Source organism: Phyllobates terribilis, unplaced genomic scaffold (genome assembly GCF_046119375.1).
Source record: "Phyllobates terribilis strain yellow unplaced genomic scaffold, ASM4611937v1 Scaffold_21__1_contigs__length_20361869, whole genome shotgun sequence".
Taxonomy (NCBI): Eukaryota; Metazoa; Chordata; class Amphibia; order Anura; family Dendrobatidae; genus Phyllobates; species Phyllobates terribilis.
In genome coordinates, this window is record NW_027362781.1 from 843,306 (window position 1) to 863,009 (window position 19,704).

Genomic DNA, 19,704 nt, shown 5'->3' on the forward strand with positions numbered 1-19,704 from the left:
AGACATAAATACCATTTAATAAAGCATAGGATAAAACAACATAAATACAATTTAATAAAGCATAGGTTAAAACAACATAAATACAATTTAAAAAAGCATAGGATAAAACAAAATAAATACAATTTAATAAAGCATAGGATAAAAGAACATAAATACAATTTAATGAAGCATAGGATAAAACAACATAAATACAATTTAATGAAGCATGGGTTAAAACAACATAAATACAATTTAATAAAGCATAGGATAAAACAACATAAATACAATTTAATGAAGCATAGGATAAAACAACATAAATACAATTTAATAAAGCATAGGATAAAACAACAAAAATACAATTTAATAAAGCATAGGTAAAACAACATAAATGCAGTTTAAGAAAGCATACGATAAAACAACATAAATACAATTTAATAAAACATAGGATAAAACAACATAAATACAATTTAATAAAGCATAGGATAATACAACATAAACACAATTTAATAAAGCATAGGATAAAACAACATAAATACAATTTAATAAAGCATACGATAAAACAACATAAATACAATTTAATAAAGCATAGGACAAAACAACATAAATACAATTTAATAAAGCATAGGATAATACAACATAAACACAATTTAATAAAGCATAGGATAAAACAACATAAATACAATTTAATAAAGCATACGATAAAACAACATAAATACAATTTAATAAAGCATAGGACAAAACAACATAAATACAATTTAATAAAGCATAGGATAAAACAACATAAATACAATTTAATAAAGCATGGGTTAAAACAACATAAATACAATTTAATAAAGCATAGGATAAAACAAGATAGATGCAATTTAATAAAGCAAAGGATAATACAACATAAATACAATTTAATAAAGCATAGGATAAAACCACATAAAAACAATTTAATAAAGCATAGGATAAAACAACATAAATACAATTTAATGAAGCATAGGATAAAACCACATAAATACAATTTAATAAAGCATAGGATAAAATCACATAAATACAATTTAATAAAGCATAGGATAAAACAACATAATACAATTTAATAAAGCAAAGAATAAAACAACATATATACAATTTAATAAAGCATAGGATAAAACAACATAAATACAATTTAATAAAGCATAGGTTAAAACAACATAAATACAATTTAATGAAGCATAGGATAAAACAACATAAATACAATTTAATAAAGCATTGGATAAAACAACATGAATACAATTTAATAAAGCATAGGATAAAACAACATAAATACAATTTAATAAAGCATAGGTTAAAACAACATAAATACAATTTAATAAAGCATAGGATGAAACCACGTAAATACAATTTAATAAAGCATAGGATAAAACAACATAAATACAATTTAATAAAGCAGAGATAAAAACAACATAAATACAATTTAATAAAGCATAGGATAAAACAACATAAATACAATTTAATAAAGCATAGGATGAAACCACGTAAATACAATTTAATATAACATAGGATAAAACAACATAAATACAATTTAATAAAGCATAGGTTAAAACAACATAAATACAATTTAATAAAGCATAGGATAAAACAACATAAACACGATGTAATAAAGCATAGGTTAAAACAACATAAATACAATTTAATAAAGCATAGGATAAAACAACACAAATACAATTTAATAAAGCATAGGATAAAACAACATAAATACAATTTAATAAAGCATAGGATAAAACAACATAAATACAATTTAGTAAATCATCGGTTAAAACAACATAAATACAATTTAATAAAGCATAGGATAAAACAACATAATTAAAATTTAATAAAGCATAGGATAAAACAACATAAATACAATTTAATAAAGCATAAAATAAAACAACATAAATACAATTTAATAAAGCATAGGATAAAACAACATAAATACAGTTTAATAAAGCATAGGATAAAACAACGTAAATACAATTTAATAAAGCATAGGATAAAACAGCATAAATACAATTTAATAAAGTATGGGTTAAAACAGCATAAATACAATTTAATAAAGCATAGGTTAAAACAACATAAATACAATTTAATGAAACATAGGATAAAACAACATAAATACAATTTAATAAAGCATTGGATAAAACAACATGAATACAATTTAATAAAGCATAGGATAAAACAACGTAAATACAATTTAATAAAGCATAGGTTAAAACAACATAAATACAATTTAATAAAGCAAAGGATAAAACAACATAAAAACAATTTAATAAAGCATAGGTTAAAACAAAATAAATACAATTTAATAAAGCATAGGATGAAACCACGTAAATACAATTTAATATAACATAGGATAAAACAACATAAATAGAATTTAATAAAGCATAGGTTAAAACAACATAAATACAATTTAATAAAGCATAGGATAAAACAACATAAACAGGATGTAATAAAGCATAGGTTAAAACAACATAAATACAATTTAATAAAGCATAGGATAAAACAACATAAATACAATTTAATAAAGCATAGGATAAAACAACATAAATAAAATTTAATAAAGCATAGATTAAAACAACATAAATACAATTTAATAAAGCATAGAATAAAACAATATAAATACAATTTAATAAAGCATAGGATAAAACAACATAAATACAATTTAATAAAGCATAAAATAAAACAACATAAATACAATTTAATAAAGCATAGGATAAAACAACATAAATACAATTTAATAAAGCATAGGATAAAACAACATAAATACAATTTAATAAAGCATAGGATAAAACAACATAAATACAATTTAATAAAGCATAGGATAAAACAACATAAATACAATTTAATAAATCATAGGTTAAAACAACATAAGTATAATTTAATAAAGCATAGGATAAAACAACATAAATAAAATTTAAAAAAGCATAGATTAAAACAACATAAATACAATTTAATAAAGCATAGGATAAAACAACATAAATAAAATTTAAAAAAGCATAGATTAAAACAACATAAATACAATTTAATAAAGCATAGAATAAAACAACATAAACAGGATATAATAAAGCATAGGTTAAAACAACATAAATGCAATTCAATAAAGCATAGGATAAAACAACATAAATACAATTTAATAAAGCATAGGATAAAACAACATAAATAAAATTTAATAAAGCATAGATTAAAACAACAAAAATACAATTTAATAAAGCATAGAATAAAACAATATAAATACAATTTAATAAAGCATAGGATAAAACAACATAAATACAATTTAATAAAGCATAGGATAAAACAACATAAACACAATTTAATAAAGCATAGGATAAAACAACATAAATACAATTTAATAAAGCATAGGATAAAACAACATAAATACAATTTAATAAAGCATAGGATAAAACAACATAAACACAATTTAATAAAGCATAGGATAAAACAACATAAATACAATTTAATAAAGCATAGGATAAAACAACATAAACACAATTTAATAAAGCATAGGATAAAACAACATAAATACAATTTAATAAAGCATAGGATAAAACAACATAAATACAATTTAATAAAGCATAGGTTAAAACAACATAAATACAATTTAATAAAGCATAGGTTAAAACAACATAAATACAATTTAATAAAGCATAGGATAAAACAACATAAATACAATTTAATAAAGCATAGGTTAAAACAACATAAATACAATTTAATAAAGCATAGGATAAAACAACATAAATACAATTTAATAAAGCATAGGTTAAAACAACATAAATACAATTTAATAAAGCATAGGATAAAACAACATAAATACAATTTAATAAAGCATAGGATAAAACAACATAAACACAATTTAATAAAGCATAGGATAAAACAACATAAATACAATTTAATAAAGCATAGGATAAAACAACATAAATACAATTTAATAAAGCATAGGTTAAAACAACATAAATACAATTTAATAAAGTATAGGATAAAACAACATAAATACAATTTAATAAAGCATAGGTTAAAACAACATAAATACAATTTAATAAAGCATAGGATAAAACAACATAAATACAATTTAATAAAGCATAGGTTAAAACAACATAAATACAATTTAAAAAAGCATAGGTTAAAACAACATAAATACAATTTAATAAAGGATAGGTTAAAACAACATAAATACAATTTAATAAAGCATAGGATAAAACAACATAAATACAATTTAATAAAGCATAGGATAAAACAACATAAATAAAGTTTAATAAAGCATATGTTAAAACAATATAAATACAATTTAATAAAGCATAGGAAAAAACAACATAAATACCATTTAATAAAGCATAGGATAAAACAACATAAATACAATTTAATAAAGCATAGGTTAAAACAACATAAATACAATTTAACAAAGCATAGGATAAAACAAAATAAATACAATTTAATAAAGCATAGGATAAAAGAACATAAATACAATTTAATGAAGCATAGGATAAAACAACATAAATACAATTTAATAAAGCATAGGTTAAAACAACATAAATACAATTTAATAAAGCATAGGTTAAAACAACATAAATACAATTTAATAAAGCATAGGATAAAACAACATAAATACAATTTAATAAAGCATAGGTTAAAACAACATAAATACAATTTAATAAAGCATAGGATAAAACAACATAAATACAATTTAATAAAGCATAGGTTAAAACAACATAAATACAATTTAATAAAGCATAGGATAAAACAACATAAATACAATTTAATAAAGCATAGGATAAAACAACATAAACACAATTTAATAAAGCATAGGATAAAACAACATAAATACAATTTAATAAAGCATAGGATAAAACAACATAAATACAATTTAATAAAGCATAGGTTAAAACAACATAAATACAATTTAATAAAGTATAGGATAAAACAACATAAATACAATTTAATAAAGCATAGGTTAAAACAACATAAATACAATTTAATAAAGCATAGGATAAAACAACATAAATACAATTTAATAAAGCATAGGTTAAAACAACATAAATACAATTTAAAAAAGCATAGGTTAAAACAACATAAATACAATTTAATAAAGGATAGGTTAAAACAACATAAATACAATTTAATAAAGCATAGGATAAAAAAACATAAATACAATTTAATAAAGCATAGGATAAAACAACATAAATAAAGTTTAATAAAGCATATGTTAAAACAATATAAATACAATTTAATAAAGCATAGGAAAAAACAACATAAATACCATTTAATAAAGCATAGGATAAAACAACATAAATACAATTTAATAAAGCATAGGTTAAAACAACATAAATACAATTTAACAAAGCATAGGATAAAACAAAATAAATACAATTTAATAAAGCATAGGATAAAAGAACATAAATACAATTTAATGAAGCATAGGATAAAACAACATAAATACAATTTAATGAAGCATGGGTTAAAACAACATAAATACAATTTAATAAAGCATAGGATAAAACAACATAAATACAATTTAATGAAGCATAGGATAAAACAACATAAATACAATTTAATAAAGCATAGGATAAAACAACAAAAATACAATTTAATAAAGCATAGGTAAAACAACATAAATGCAGTTTAAGAAAGCATACGATAAAACAACATAAATACAATTTAATAAAACATAGGATAAAACAACATAAATACAATTTAATAAAGCATAGGATAATACAACATAAACACAATTTAATAAAGCATAGGATAAAACAACATAAATACAATTTAATAAAGCATACGATAAAACAACATAAATACAATTTAATAAAGCATAGGACAAAACAACATAAATACAATTTAATAAAGCATAGGATAAAACAACATAAATACAATTTAATAAAGCATGGGTTAAAACAACATAAATACAATTTAATAAAGCATAGGATAAAACAAGATAGATGCAATTTAATAAAGCAAAGGATAATACAACATAAATACAATTTAATAAAGCATAGGATAAAACCACATAAAAACAATTTAATAAAGCATAGGATAAAACAACATAAATACAATTTAATAAAGCAAAGAATAAAACAACATATATACAATTTAATAAAGCATAGGATAAAACAACATAAATACAATTTAATAAAGCATAGGTTAAAACAACATAAATACAATTTAATAAAGCATTGGATAAAACAACATGAATACAATTTAAAAAAGCATAGGATAAAACAACATAAATACAATTTAATAAAGCATAGGTTAAAACAACATAAATACAATTTAATAAAGCATAGGATGAAACCACGTAAATACAATTTAATAAAGCATAGGGTAAAACAACATAAAAACAATTTAATAAAGCATAGATTAAAACAACATAAATACAATTTAATAAAGCATAGGATAAAACAACATAAATACAATTTAATAAAGCATATGTTAAAACAAAATAAATACAATTTAATAAAGCATAGGATGAAACCACGTAAATACAATTTAATATAACATAGGATAAAACAACATAAATACAATTTAATAAAGCATAGGATAAAACAACATAAATACAATTTAGTAAATCATCGGTTAAAACAACATAAATACAATTTAATAAAGCATAGGATAAAACAACATAAATAAAATTTAATAAAGCATAGGATAAAACAACATAAATACAATTTAATAAAGCATAAAATAAAACAACATAAATACAATTTAATAAAGCATAGGATAAAACAACATAAATACAGTTTAATAAAGCATAGGATAAAACAACATAAATACAATTTAATAAAGCATAGGATAAAACAACATAAATACAATTTAATAAAGCATGGGTTAAAACAGCATAAATACAATTTAATAAAGCATAGGATAAAACAACATAAATACAATTTAATGAAACATAGGATAAAACAGCATAAATACAATTTAATAAAGCATGGGTTAAAACAGCATAAATACAATTTAATAAAGCATAGGTTAAAACAACATAAATACAATTTAATCAAACATAGGATAAAACAACATAAATACAATTTAATAAAGCATAGGATGAAACCACGTAAATACAATTTAATATAACATAGGATAAAACAACATAAATAGAATTTAATAAAGCATAGGTTAAAACAACATAAATACAATTTAATAAAGCATAGGATAAAACAACATAAACAGGATGTAATAAAGCATAGGTTAAAACAACATAAATACAATTTAATAAAGCATAGGATAAAACAACATAAATACAGTTTAATAAAGCATAGGATAAAACAACATAAATAAAATTTAATAAAGCATAGATTAAAACAACATAAATACAATTTAATAAAGCATAGAATAAAACAATATAAATACAATTTAATAAAGCATAGGATAAAACAACATAAATACAATTTAATAAAGCATAAAATAAAACAACATAAATACAATTTAATAAAGCATAGGATAAAACAACATAAATACAATTTAATAAAGCATAGGATAAAACAACATAAATACAATTTAATAAAGCATAGGATAAAACAACATAAATACAATTTAATAAATCATAGGTTAAAACAACATAAATATAATTTAATAAAGCATAGGATAAAACTACATAAATAAAATTTAAAAAAGCATAGATTAAAACAACATAAATACAATTTAATAAAGCATAGGGTAAAGCAACATAAATACAATTTAAAAAAGCATAGATTAAAACAACATAAATACAATTTAATAAAGCATAGGGTAAAGCAACATAAATAAAATTTAAAAAAGCATAGATTAAAACAACATAAATACAATTTAATAAAGCATAGAATAAAACAACATAAACAGGATGTAATAAAGCATAGGTTAAAACAACATAAATACAATTTAATAAAGCATAGGATAAAACAACATAAATACAATTTAATAAAGCATAGGATAAAACAACATAAATAAAATTTAATAAAGCATAGATTAAAACAACATAAATACAATTTAATAAAGCATAGAATAAAACAATATAAATACAATTTAATAAAGCATAGGATAAAACAACATAAATACAATTTAATAAAGCATAAAATAAAACAACATAAATACAATTTAATAAAGCATAGAATAAAACAACATAAATACAATTTAATAAAGCATAGGATAAAACAACATAAATACAATTTAATAAAGCATAGGATAAAACAACATAAATACAATTTAATAAAGCATAGGATCAAACAACATAAATACAATTTAATAAATCATAGGTTAAAACAACATAAATATAATTTAATAAAGCATAGGATAAAACAACATAAATAAAATTTAAAAAAGCATAGATTAAAACAACAGAAATACAATTTAATAAAGCATAGAATAAAACAATATAAATACAATTTAATAAAGCATAGGATAAAACAACATAAATACAATTTTATAAAGCATAGGATAAAACAACATAAATACAATTTAATATAGCATAGGATAAAACAACATAAATACAATTTAATAAAGCATAGGATAAAACAACATAAATACAATTTAATAAAGCATGGGTTAAAACAGCATAAATACAATTTAATAAAGCATAGGTTAAAACAACATAAATACAATTTAATGAAACATAGGATAAAACAACATAAATACAATTTAATAAAGCATTGGATAAAACAACATGAATACAATTTAATAAAGCATAGGATAAAACAACATAAATACAATTTAATAAAGCATAGGTTAAAACAACATAAATACAATTTAATAAAGCATAGGATGAAACCACGTAAATACAATTTAATAAAGCAAACGTTAAAACAAAATAAATACAATTTAATAAAGCATAGGATTAAACCACGTAAATACAATTTAATATAACATAGGATAAAACAACATAAATACAATTTAATAAAGCATAGGTTAAAACAACATAAATACAATTTAATAAAGCATAGGATAAAACAACATAAACACGATGTAATAAAGCATAGGTTAAAACAACATAAATACAATTTAATAAAGCATAGGATAAAACAACACAAATACAATTTAATAAAGCATAGGATAAAACAAAATAAATACAATTTAATAAAGCATAGGATAAAACAACATAAGTACAATTTTATAAATCATAGGTTAAAACAACATAAATACAATTTAATAAAGCATAGGATAAAACAACATAAATAAAATTTATTAAGGCATAGGATAAAAAAACATAAATACAATTTAATAAAGCATAAAATAAAACAGCATAAATACAATTTAATAAAGCATAGGATAAAACAACATAAATACAGTTTAATAAAGCATAGGATAAAACAACATAAATACAATTTAATAAAGCATGGGTTAAAACAACATAAATACAATTTAATAAAGCATGGGATAAAACAACATAAATACAATTTAATAAAGCATAGGTTAAAACAACATAAATACAATTTAATAAAGCATAGGATAAAACAACATAAAAACAATTTAATAAAGCATAGGTTAAAACAAATAAATACAATTTAATAAAGCATAGGATGAAACCATGTAAATACAATTTAATATAACATAGGATAAAACAACATAAATAGAATTTAATAAAGCATAGGTTAAAACAACATAAATACAATTTAATAAAGCATAGGATAAAACAACATAAACAGGATGTAATAAAGCATAGGTTAAAACAACGTAAATACAATTTAATAAAGCATAGGATAAAACAACATAAATACAATTTAATAAAGCATGGGATAAAACAACATAAATACAATTTAATAAATCATAGGTTAAAACAACATAAATACAATTTAATAAAGCATAGGATAAAACAACATAAATAAAATTTAATAAAGCATAGATTAAAACAAAATAAATACAATTTAATAAAGCATAGAATAAAACAATATAAATACAATTTAATAAAGCATAGGATAAAACAACATAAATACAATTTAATAAAGCATAAAATAAAACAACATAAATACAATTTAATAAAGCATAGGATAAAACAACATAAATCATAAATACAATTTAATAAAGCATAGGATAAAACAACATAAATACAATTTAATAAAGCATAGGATAAAACAACATAAATACAATTTAATAAAGCATAGGTTAAAACAACATAAATACAATTTAATAAAGCATAGGATAAAACAACATAAAAACAATTTAATAAAGCATAGGTTAAAACAAATAAATACAATTTAATAAAGCATAGGATGAAACCATGTAAATACAATTTAATATAACATAGGATAAAACAACATAAATAGAATTTAATAAAGCATAGGTTAAAACAACATAAATACAATTTAATAAAGCATAGGATAAAACAACATAAACAGGATGTAATGAAGCATAGGATAAAACAACATAAATACAATTTAATAAAGCATAGGATAAAACAACATAAATACAATTTAATAAAGCATAGGATAAAACAACATACATACAATTTAATAAAGCATAGGATAAAACAACATAAATACAATTTAATAAATCATAGGTTAAAACATCATAAATACAATTTAATAAAGCATAGGTTAAAACAACATAAATACAATTTAATGAAACATAGGATAAAACAACATAAATACAATTTAATAAAGCATAGGATAAAACAACATAAATACAATTTAATAAAGCATAGGATAAAACAACATAAATAAAATTTAAAAAACCATAGATTAAAACAACATAAATACAATTTAATAAAGCATAGGTTAAAACAACATAAATACAATTTAATGAAACATAGGATAAAACAACATAAATACAATTTAATAAAGCATAGGATAAAACAACATAAATACAATTTAATAAAGCATAGGATAAAACAACATAAATAAAATTTAAAAAACCATAGATTAAAACAACATAAATACAATATAATAAAGCATAGAATAAAACAATATAAATACAATTTAATAAAGCATAGGATTAAACAACATAAATACAATTTAATAAAGCATAGGATAAAACAACATAAATACAATTTAATAAAGCATGGGTTAAAACAGCATGAATACAATTTAATAAAGCATAGGTTAAAACAACATAAATACAATTTAATGAAACATAGGATAAAACAACACAAATACAATTTAATAAAGCATAGGATAAAACAGCATAAATACAATTTAATAAAGCATAGGATAAAACAACATAAATACAATTTAATAAAGCATAGGATAAAACAACATAAATACAATTTAATAAAGCATAGGATAAAACAACATAAATACAATTTAATAAAGCATAGGATAAAACAACATAAATACAATTTAATAAATCATAGGTTAAAACATCATAAATATAGTTTAATAAAGCATAGGATAAAACAACATAAATAAAATTTAAAAAACCATAGATTAAAACAACATAAATACAATTTAATAAAGCATAGGTTAAAACAACATAAATACAATTTAATGAAACATAGGATAAAACAACATAAATACAATTTAATAAAGCATAGGATAAAACAACATAAATACAATTTAATAAAGCATAGGATAAAACAACATAAATAAAATTTAAAAAACCATAGAATAAAACAACATAAATACAATTTAATAAAGCATAGAATAAAACAATATAAATACAATTTAATAAAGCATAGGATTAAACAACATAAATACAATTTAATAAAGCATAGGATAAAACAACATAAATACAATTTAATAAAGCATGGGTTAAAACAGCATAAATACAATTTAATAAAGCATAGATTAAAACAACATAAATACAATTTAATGAAACATAGGATAAAACAACATAAATACAATTTAATAAAGCATTGGATAAAACAACATGAATACAATTTAATAAAGCATAGGATAAAACAACATAAATACAATTTAATAAAGCATAGGTTAAAACAACATAAATAGAATTTAATAAAGCATAGGATGAAACCACATAAATACAATTTAATAAAGCATAGGATAAAACAACATAAATACAATTTAATAAAGCATAGGATAAAACAACATAAATACAATTTAATAAAGCATACGTTAAAACAAAATAAATACAATTTAATAAAGCATAGGATGAAACCACGTAAATACAATTTAATATAACATAGGATAAAACAACATAAATACAATTTAATAAAGCATAGGTTAAAACAACATAAATACAATTTAATAAAGCATAGGATAAAACAACATAAAACAATTTAATAAAGCATAGGTTAAAACAAATAAATACAATTTAATAAAGCATAGGATGAAACCACGTAAATACAATTTAATATAACATAGGATAAAACAACATAAATAGAATTTAATAAAGCATAGGTTAAAACAACATAAATACAATTTAATAAAGCATAGGATAAAACAACATAAACAGGATGTAATAAAGCATAGGTTAAAACAACATAAATACAATTTAATAAAGCATAGGATAAAACAACATAAATACAATTTAATAAAGCATAGGATAAAACAACATAAATACAATTTAATAAATCATAGGTTAAAACAACATAAATACAATTTAATAAAGCATAGGATAAAACAACATAAATAAAATTTAATAAAGCATAGGATAAAACAACATAAATACAATTTAATAAATCATAGGTTAAAACATCATAAATACAATTTAATAAAGCATAGGTTAAAACAACATAAATACAATTTAATGAAACATAGGATAAAACAACATAAATACAATTTAATAAAGCATAGGATAAAACAACATAAATACAATTTAATAAAGCATAGGATAAAACAACATAAATAAAATTTAAAAAACCATAGATTAAAACAACATAAATACAATTTAATAAAGCATAGGTTAAAACAACATAAATACAATTTAATGAAACATAGGATAAAACAACATAAATACAATTTAATAAAGCATAGGATAAAACAACATAAATACAATTTAATAAAGCATAGGATAAAACAACATAAATAAAATTTAAAAAACCATAGATTAAAACAACATAAATACAATTTAATAAAGCATAGAATAAAACAATATAAATACAATTTAATAAAGCATAGGATTAAACAACATAAATACAATTTAATAAAGCATAGGATAAAACAACATAAATACAATTTAATAAAGCATGGGTTAAAACAGCATAAATACAATTTAATAAAGCATAGGTTAAAACAACATAAATACAATTTAACGAAACATAGGATAAAACAACACAAATACAATTTAATAAAGCATAGGATAAAACAACATAAATACAATTTAATAAAGCATAGGATAAAACAACATAAATACAATTTAATAAAGCATAGGATAAAACAACATAAATACAATTTAATAAATCATACTTTAAAACAACATAAATACAATTTAATAAAGCATAGGATAAAACAACATAAATACAATTTAATAAAGCATAGGATAAAACAACATAAATGCAATTTAATAAAGTATAAAATAAAACAACATAAATACAATTTAATAAAGCATAGGATAAAACAACATAAATACAGTTTAATAAAGCATAGGATAAAACAACATAAATACAATTTAATAAAGCATAGGATAAAACAACATAAATACAATTTAATAAAGCATGGGTTAAAACAGCATAAATACAATTTAATAAAGCATAGGTTAAAACAACATAAAAACAATTTAATGAAACATAGGATAAAACAACATAAATACAATTTAATAAAGCATAGGATAAAACAACATAAATACAATTTAATAAAGCATAGGATAAAACAACATAAATACAATTTAATAAAGCATAGGATAAAACAACATAAATACAATTTAATAAAGCATAGGATAAAACAACATAAATACAATTTAATAAATCATAGGTTAAAACATCATAAATATAGTTTAATAAAGCATAGGATAAAACAACATAAATAAAATTTAAAAAACCATAGATTAAAACAACATAAATACAATTTAATAAAGCATAGGTTAAAACAACATAAATACAATTTAATGAAACATAGGATAAAACAACATAAATACAATTTAATAAAGCATAGGATAAAACAACATAAATACAATTTAATAAAGCATAGGATAAAACAACATAAATAAAATTTAAAAAACCATAGAATAAAACAACATAAATACAATTTAATAAAGCATAGAATAAAACAATATAAATACAATTTAATAAAGCATAGGATTAAACAACATAAATACAATTTAATAAAGCATAGGATAAAACAACATAAATACAATTTAATAAAGCATGGGTTAAAACAGCATAAATACAATTTAATAAAGCATAGGTTAAAACAACATAAATACAATTTAATGAAACATAGGATAAAACAACATATATACAATTTAATAAAGCATTGGATAAAACAACATGAATACAATTTAATAAAGCATAGGATAAAACAACATAAATACAATTTAATAAAGCATAGGTTAAAACAACATAAATAGAATTTAATAAAGCATAGGATGAAACCACGTAAATACAATTTAATAAAGCATAGGATAAAACAACATAAATACAATTTAATAAAGCATAGGATAAAACAACATAAATAGAATTTAATAAAGCATACGTTAAAACAAAATAAATACAATTTAATAAAGCATAGGATGAAACCACGTAAATACAATTTAATATAACATAGGATAAAACAACATAAATGCAATTTAATAAAGCATAGGTTAAAACAACATAAATACAATTTAATAAAGCATAGGATAAAACAACATAAAAACAATTTAATAAATCATAGGTTAAAACAAATAAATACAATTTAATAAAGCATAGGATGAAACCACGTAAATACAATTTAATATAACATAGGATAAAACAACATAAATAGAATTTAATAAAGCATAGGTTAAAACAACATAAATACAATTTAATAAAGCATAGGATAAAACAACATAAACAGGATGTAATAAAGCATAGGTTAAAACAACATAAATACAATTTAATAAAGCATAGGATAAAACAACATAAATACAATTTAATAAAGCATAGGATAAAACAACATAAATACAATTTAATAAATCATAGGTTAAAACAACATAAATACAATTTAATAAAGCATAGGATAAAACAACATAAATAAAATTTAATAAAGCATAGATTAAAACAAAATAAATACAATTTAATAAATCATAGAATAAAACAATATAAATACAATTTAATAAAGCATAGGATAAAACAACATAAATACAATTTAATAAAGCATAAAATAAAACAACATAAATACAATTTAATAAAGCATAGGATAAAACAACATAAATACAATTTAATAAAGCATAGGATAAAACAACATAAATACAATTTAATAAAGCATAGGATAAAACAACATAAATACAATTTAATAAAGCATAGGATAAAACAACATAAATACAATTTAATAAAGCATGGGTTAAAACAGCATAAATACAATTTAATAAAGCATTGGTTAAAACAACATAAATACAATTTAATGAAACGTAGGATAAAACAACATAAATACAATTTAATAAAGCATTGGATAAAACAACATGAATACAATTTAATAAAGCATAGGATAAAACAACATAAATACAATTTAATAAAGCATAGGTTAAAACAACATAAATACAATTTAATAAAGCATAGGATAAAACAACATAAAAACAATTTAATAAAGCATAGGTTAAAACAAATAAATACAATTTAATAAAGCATAGGATGAAACCACGTAAATACAATTTAATATAACATAGGATAAAACAACATAAATTTAATTTAATAAAGCATAGGTTAAAACAACATAAATACAATTTAATAAAGCATAGGATAAAACAACATAAACAGGATGTAATAAAGCATAGGTTAAAACAACATAAATACAATTTAAGAAAGCATAGGATAAAACAACATAAATACAATTTAATAAAGCATAGGATAAAACAACATAAATACAATTTAATAAATCATAGGTTAAAACAACATAAATACAATTTAATAAAGCATAGGATAAAACAACATAAATAAAATTTAATAAAGCATAGATTAAAACAACATAAATACAATTTAATAAAGCATAGAATAAAACAATATAAATACAATTTAATAAAGCATAGGATAAAACAACATAAATACAATTTAATAAAGCATAGGATAAAACAACATAAATACAATTTAATAAAGCATAAGATAAAACAACATAAATACAATTTAATAAAGCATAAAATAAAACAACATAAATACAATTTAATAAAGCATAGGATAAAACAACATAAATACAATTTAATAAAGCATAGGATAAAACAATATAAATACAATTTAATAAAGCATGGGTTAAAACAGCATAAATACAATTTAATAAAGCATAGGTTAAAACAACATAAATACAATTTAATAAAGCATAGGATAAAACAACATAAACAGGATGTAATAAAGCATAGGTTAAAACAACATAAATACAATTTAATAAAGCATAGGATAAAACAACATAAATACAATTTAATAAAGCATAGGATAAAACAACATAAATACAATTTAATAAATCATAGGTTAAAACAACATAAATACAATTTAATAAAGCATAGGATAAAACAACATAAATAAAATTTAATAAAGCATAGATTAAAACAACATAAATACAATTTAATAAAGCATAGAATAAAACAATATAAATACAATTTAATAAAGCATAGGATAAAACAACATAAATACAATTTAATAAAGCATAGGATAAAACAACATAAATACAATTTAATAAAGCATAGGATAAAACAACATAAATACAATTTAATAAAGCATTGGATAAAACAACATGAATACAATTTAATAAAGCATAGGTTAAAACAAAATAAATACAATTTAATACAGCATAGGATGAAACCACGTAAATACAATTTAATATAACATAGGATAAAACAACATAAATAGAATTTAATAAAGCATAGGTTAAAACAACATAAATACAATTTAATAAAGCATAGGATAAAACAACATAAGTACAATTTAATAAAGCATAGGATAAAACAACATAAATACAATTTAATAAAGCATAGGATAAAACAACATAAATACAATTTAATAAATCATAGGTTAAAACAACATAAATACAATTTAATAAAGCATAGGATAAAACAACATAAATAAAATTTAATAAAGCATAGGATAAAACAACATAAATACAATTTAATAAAGCATAGGATAAAACAACATAAATACAATTTAATAAAGCATAGGATAAAACAACATAAATACAATTTAATAAAGCATAGGATAAAACAACATAAATAAAATTTAAAAAAGCATAATTTAAAACAACATAAAAACCATTTAATAAAGCATAAAATAAAACAATATAAATACAATTTAATAAAGCATAGGATAAAACAACATAAATACAATTTAATAAAGTATAGGATAAAACAACATAAATACAATTTAATATAGCATAGGATAAACAACATAAATACAATTTAATAAAGCATAGGATAAAACAACATAAATACAATTTAATAAAGCATGGGTTAAAACAGCATAAATACAATTTAATAAAGCATAGGTTAAAACAACATAAATACAATTTAATGAAACGTAGGATAAAACAACATAAATACAATTTAATAAAGCATTGGATAAAACAACATGAATACAATTTAATAAAGCATAGGATAAAACAACATAAATACAATTTAATAAAGCATAGGTTAAAACAACATACATACAATTTAATAAAGCATAGGATAAAACAACATAAACACGATGTAATAAAGCATAGGTTAAAACAACATAAATACAATTTTATAAAGCATAGGTTAAAACAACATAAATACAATTTAATAAAGCATAGGATGAAACCACGTAAATACAATTTAATAAAGCATAGGAAAAAACAACATAAATACAATTTAATAAAGCATAGATTAAAACAACATAAATACAATTTAATAAAGCATAGGATAAAACAACATAAATACAATTTAATAAAACATAGGTTAAAACAACATAAATACAATTTAATAAAGCATAGGATAAAACAACATAAAAACAATTTAATAAAGCATTGGTTAAAACAACATAAATACAATTTAATAAAGCATAGGTTAAAACAACATAAATACAATTTAATGAAACATAGGATAAAACAACATAAATACAATTTAATAAAGCATAGGATAAAACAACATAAATACAATTTAATAAAGCATAGGATAAAACAACATAAATAAAATTTAAAAAACCATAGATTAAAACAACATAAATACAATTTAATAAAGCATAGGTTAAAACAACATAAATACAATTTAATGAAACATAGGATAAAACAACATAAATACAATTTAATAAAGCATAGGATAAAACAACATAAATACAATTTAATAAAGCATAGGATAAAACAACATAAATAAAATTTAAAAAACCATAGATTAAAACAACATAAATACAATTTAATAAAGCATAGAATAAAACAATATAAATACAATTTAATAAAGCATAGGATTAAACAACATAAATACAATTTAATAAAGCATAGGATAAAACAACATAAATACAATTTAATAAAGCATGGGTTAAAACAGCATAAATACAATTTAATAAAGCATAGGTTAAAACAACATAAATACAATTTAATGAAACATAGGATAAAACAACACAAATACAATTTAATAAAGCATAGGATAAAACAACATAAATACAATTTAATAAAGCATAGGATAAAACAACATAAATACAATTTAATAAAGCATAGGATAAAACAACATAAATACAATTTAATAAATCATAGATTAAAACAACATAAATACAATTTAATAAAGCATAGGATAAAACAACATAAATACAATTTAATAAAGCATAGGATAAAACAACATAAATGCAATTTAATAAAGCATAAAATAAAACAACATAAATACAATTTAATAAAGCATAGGATAAAACAACATAAATACAGTTTAATAAAGCATAGGATAAAACAACATAAATACAATTTAATAAAGCATAGGATAAAACAACATAAATACAATTTAATAAAGCATGGGTTAAAACAGCATAAATACAATTTAATAAAGCATAGGTTAAAACAACATAAATACAATTTAATGAAACATAGGATAAAACAACATAAATACAATTTAATAAAGCATAGGATAAAACAACATAAATACAATTTAATAAAGCATAGGATAAAACAACATAAATACAATTTAATAAAGCATAGGATAAAACAACATAAATACAATTTAATAAAGCATAGGATAAAACAACATAAATACAATTTAATAAATCATAGGTTAAAACATCATAAATATAGTTTAATAAAGCATAGGATAAAACAACATAAATAAAATTTAAAAAACCATAGATTAAAACAACATAAATACAATTTAATAAAGCATAGGTTAAAACAACATAAATACAATTTAATGAAACATAGGATAAAACAACATAAATACAATTTAATAAAGCATAGGATAAAACAACATAAATACAATTTAATAAAGCATAGGATAAAACAACATAAATAAAATTTAAAAAACCATAGAATAAAACAACATAAATACAATTTAATAAAGCATAGAATAAAACAATATAAATACAATTTAATAAAGCATAGGATTAAACAACATAAATACAATTTAATAAAGCATAGGATAAAACAACACAAATACAATTTAACAAAGCATGGGTTAAAACAGCATAAATACAATTTAATAAAGCATAGGTTAAAACAACATAAATACAATTTAATGAAACATAGGATAAAACAACATAAATACAATTTAATAAAGCATTGGATAAAACAACATGAATACAATTTAATAAAGCATAGGATAAAACAACATAAATACAAT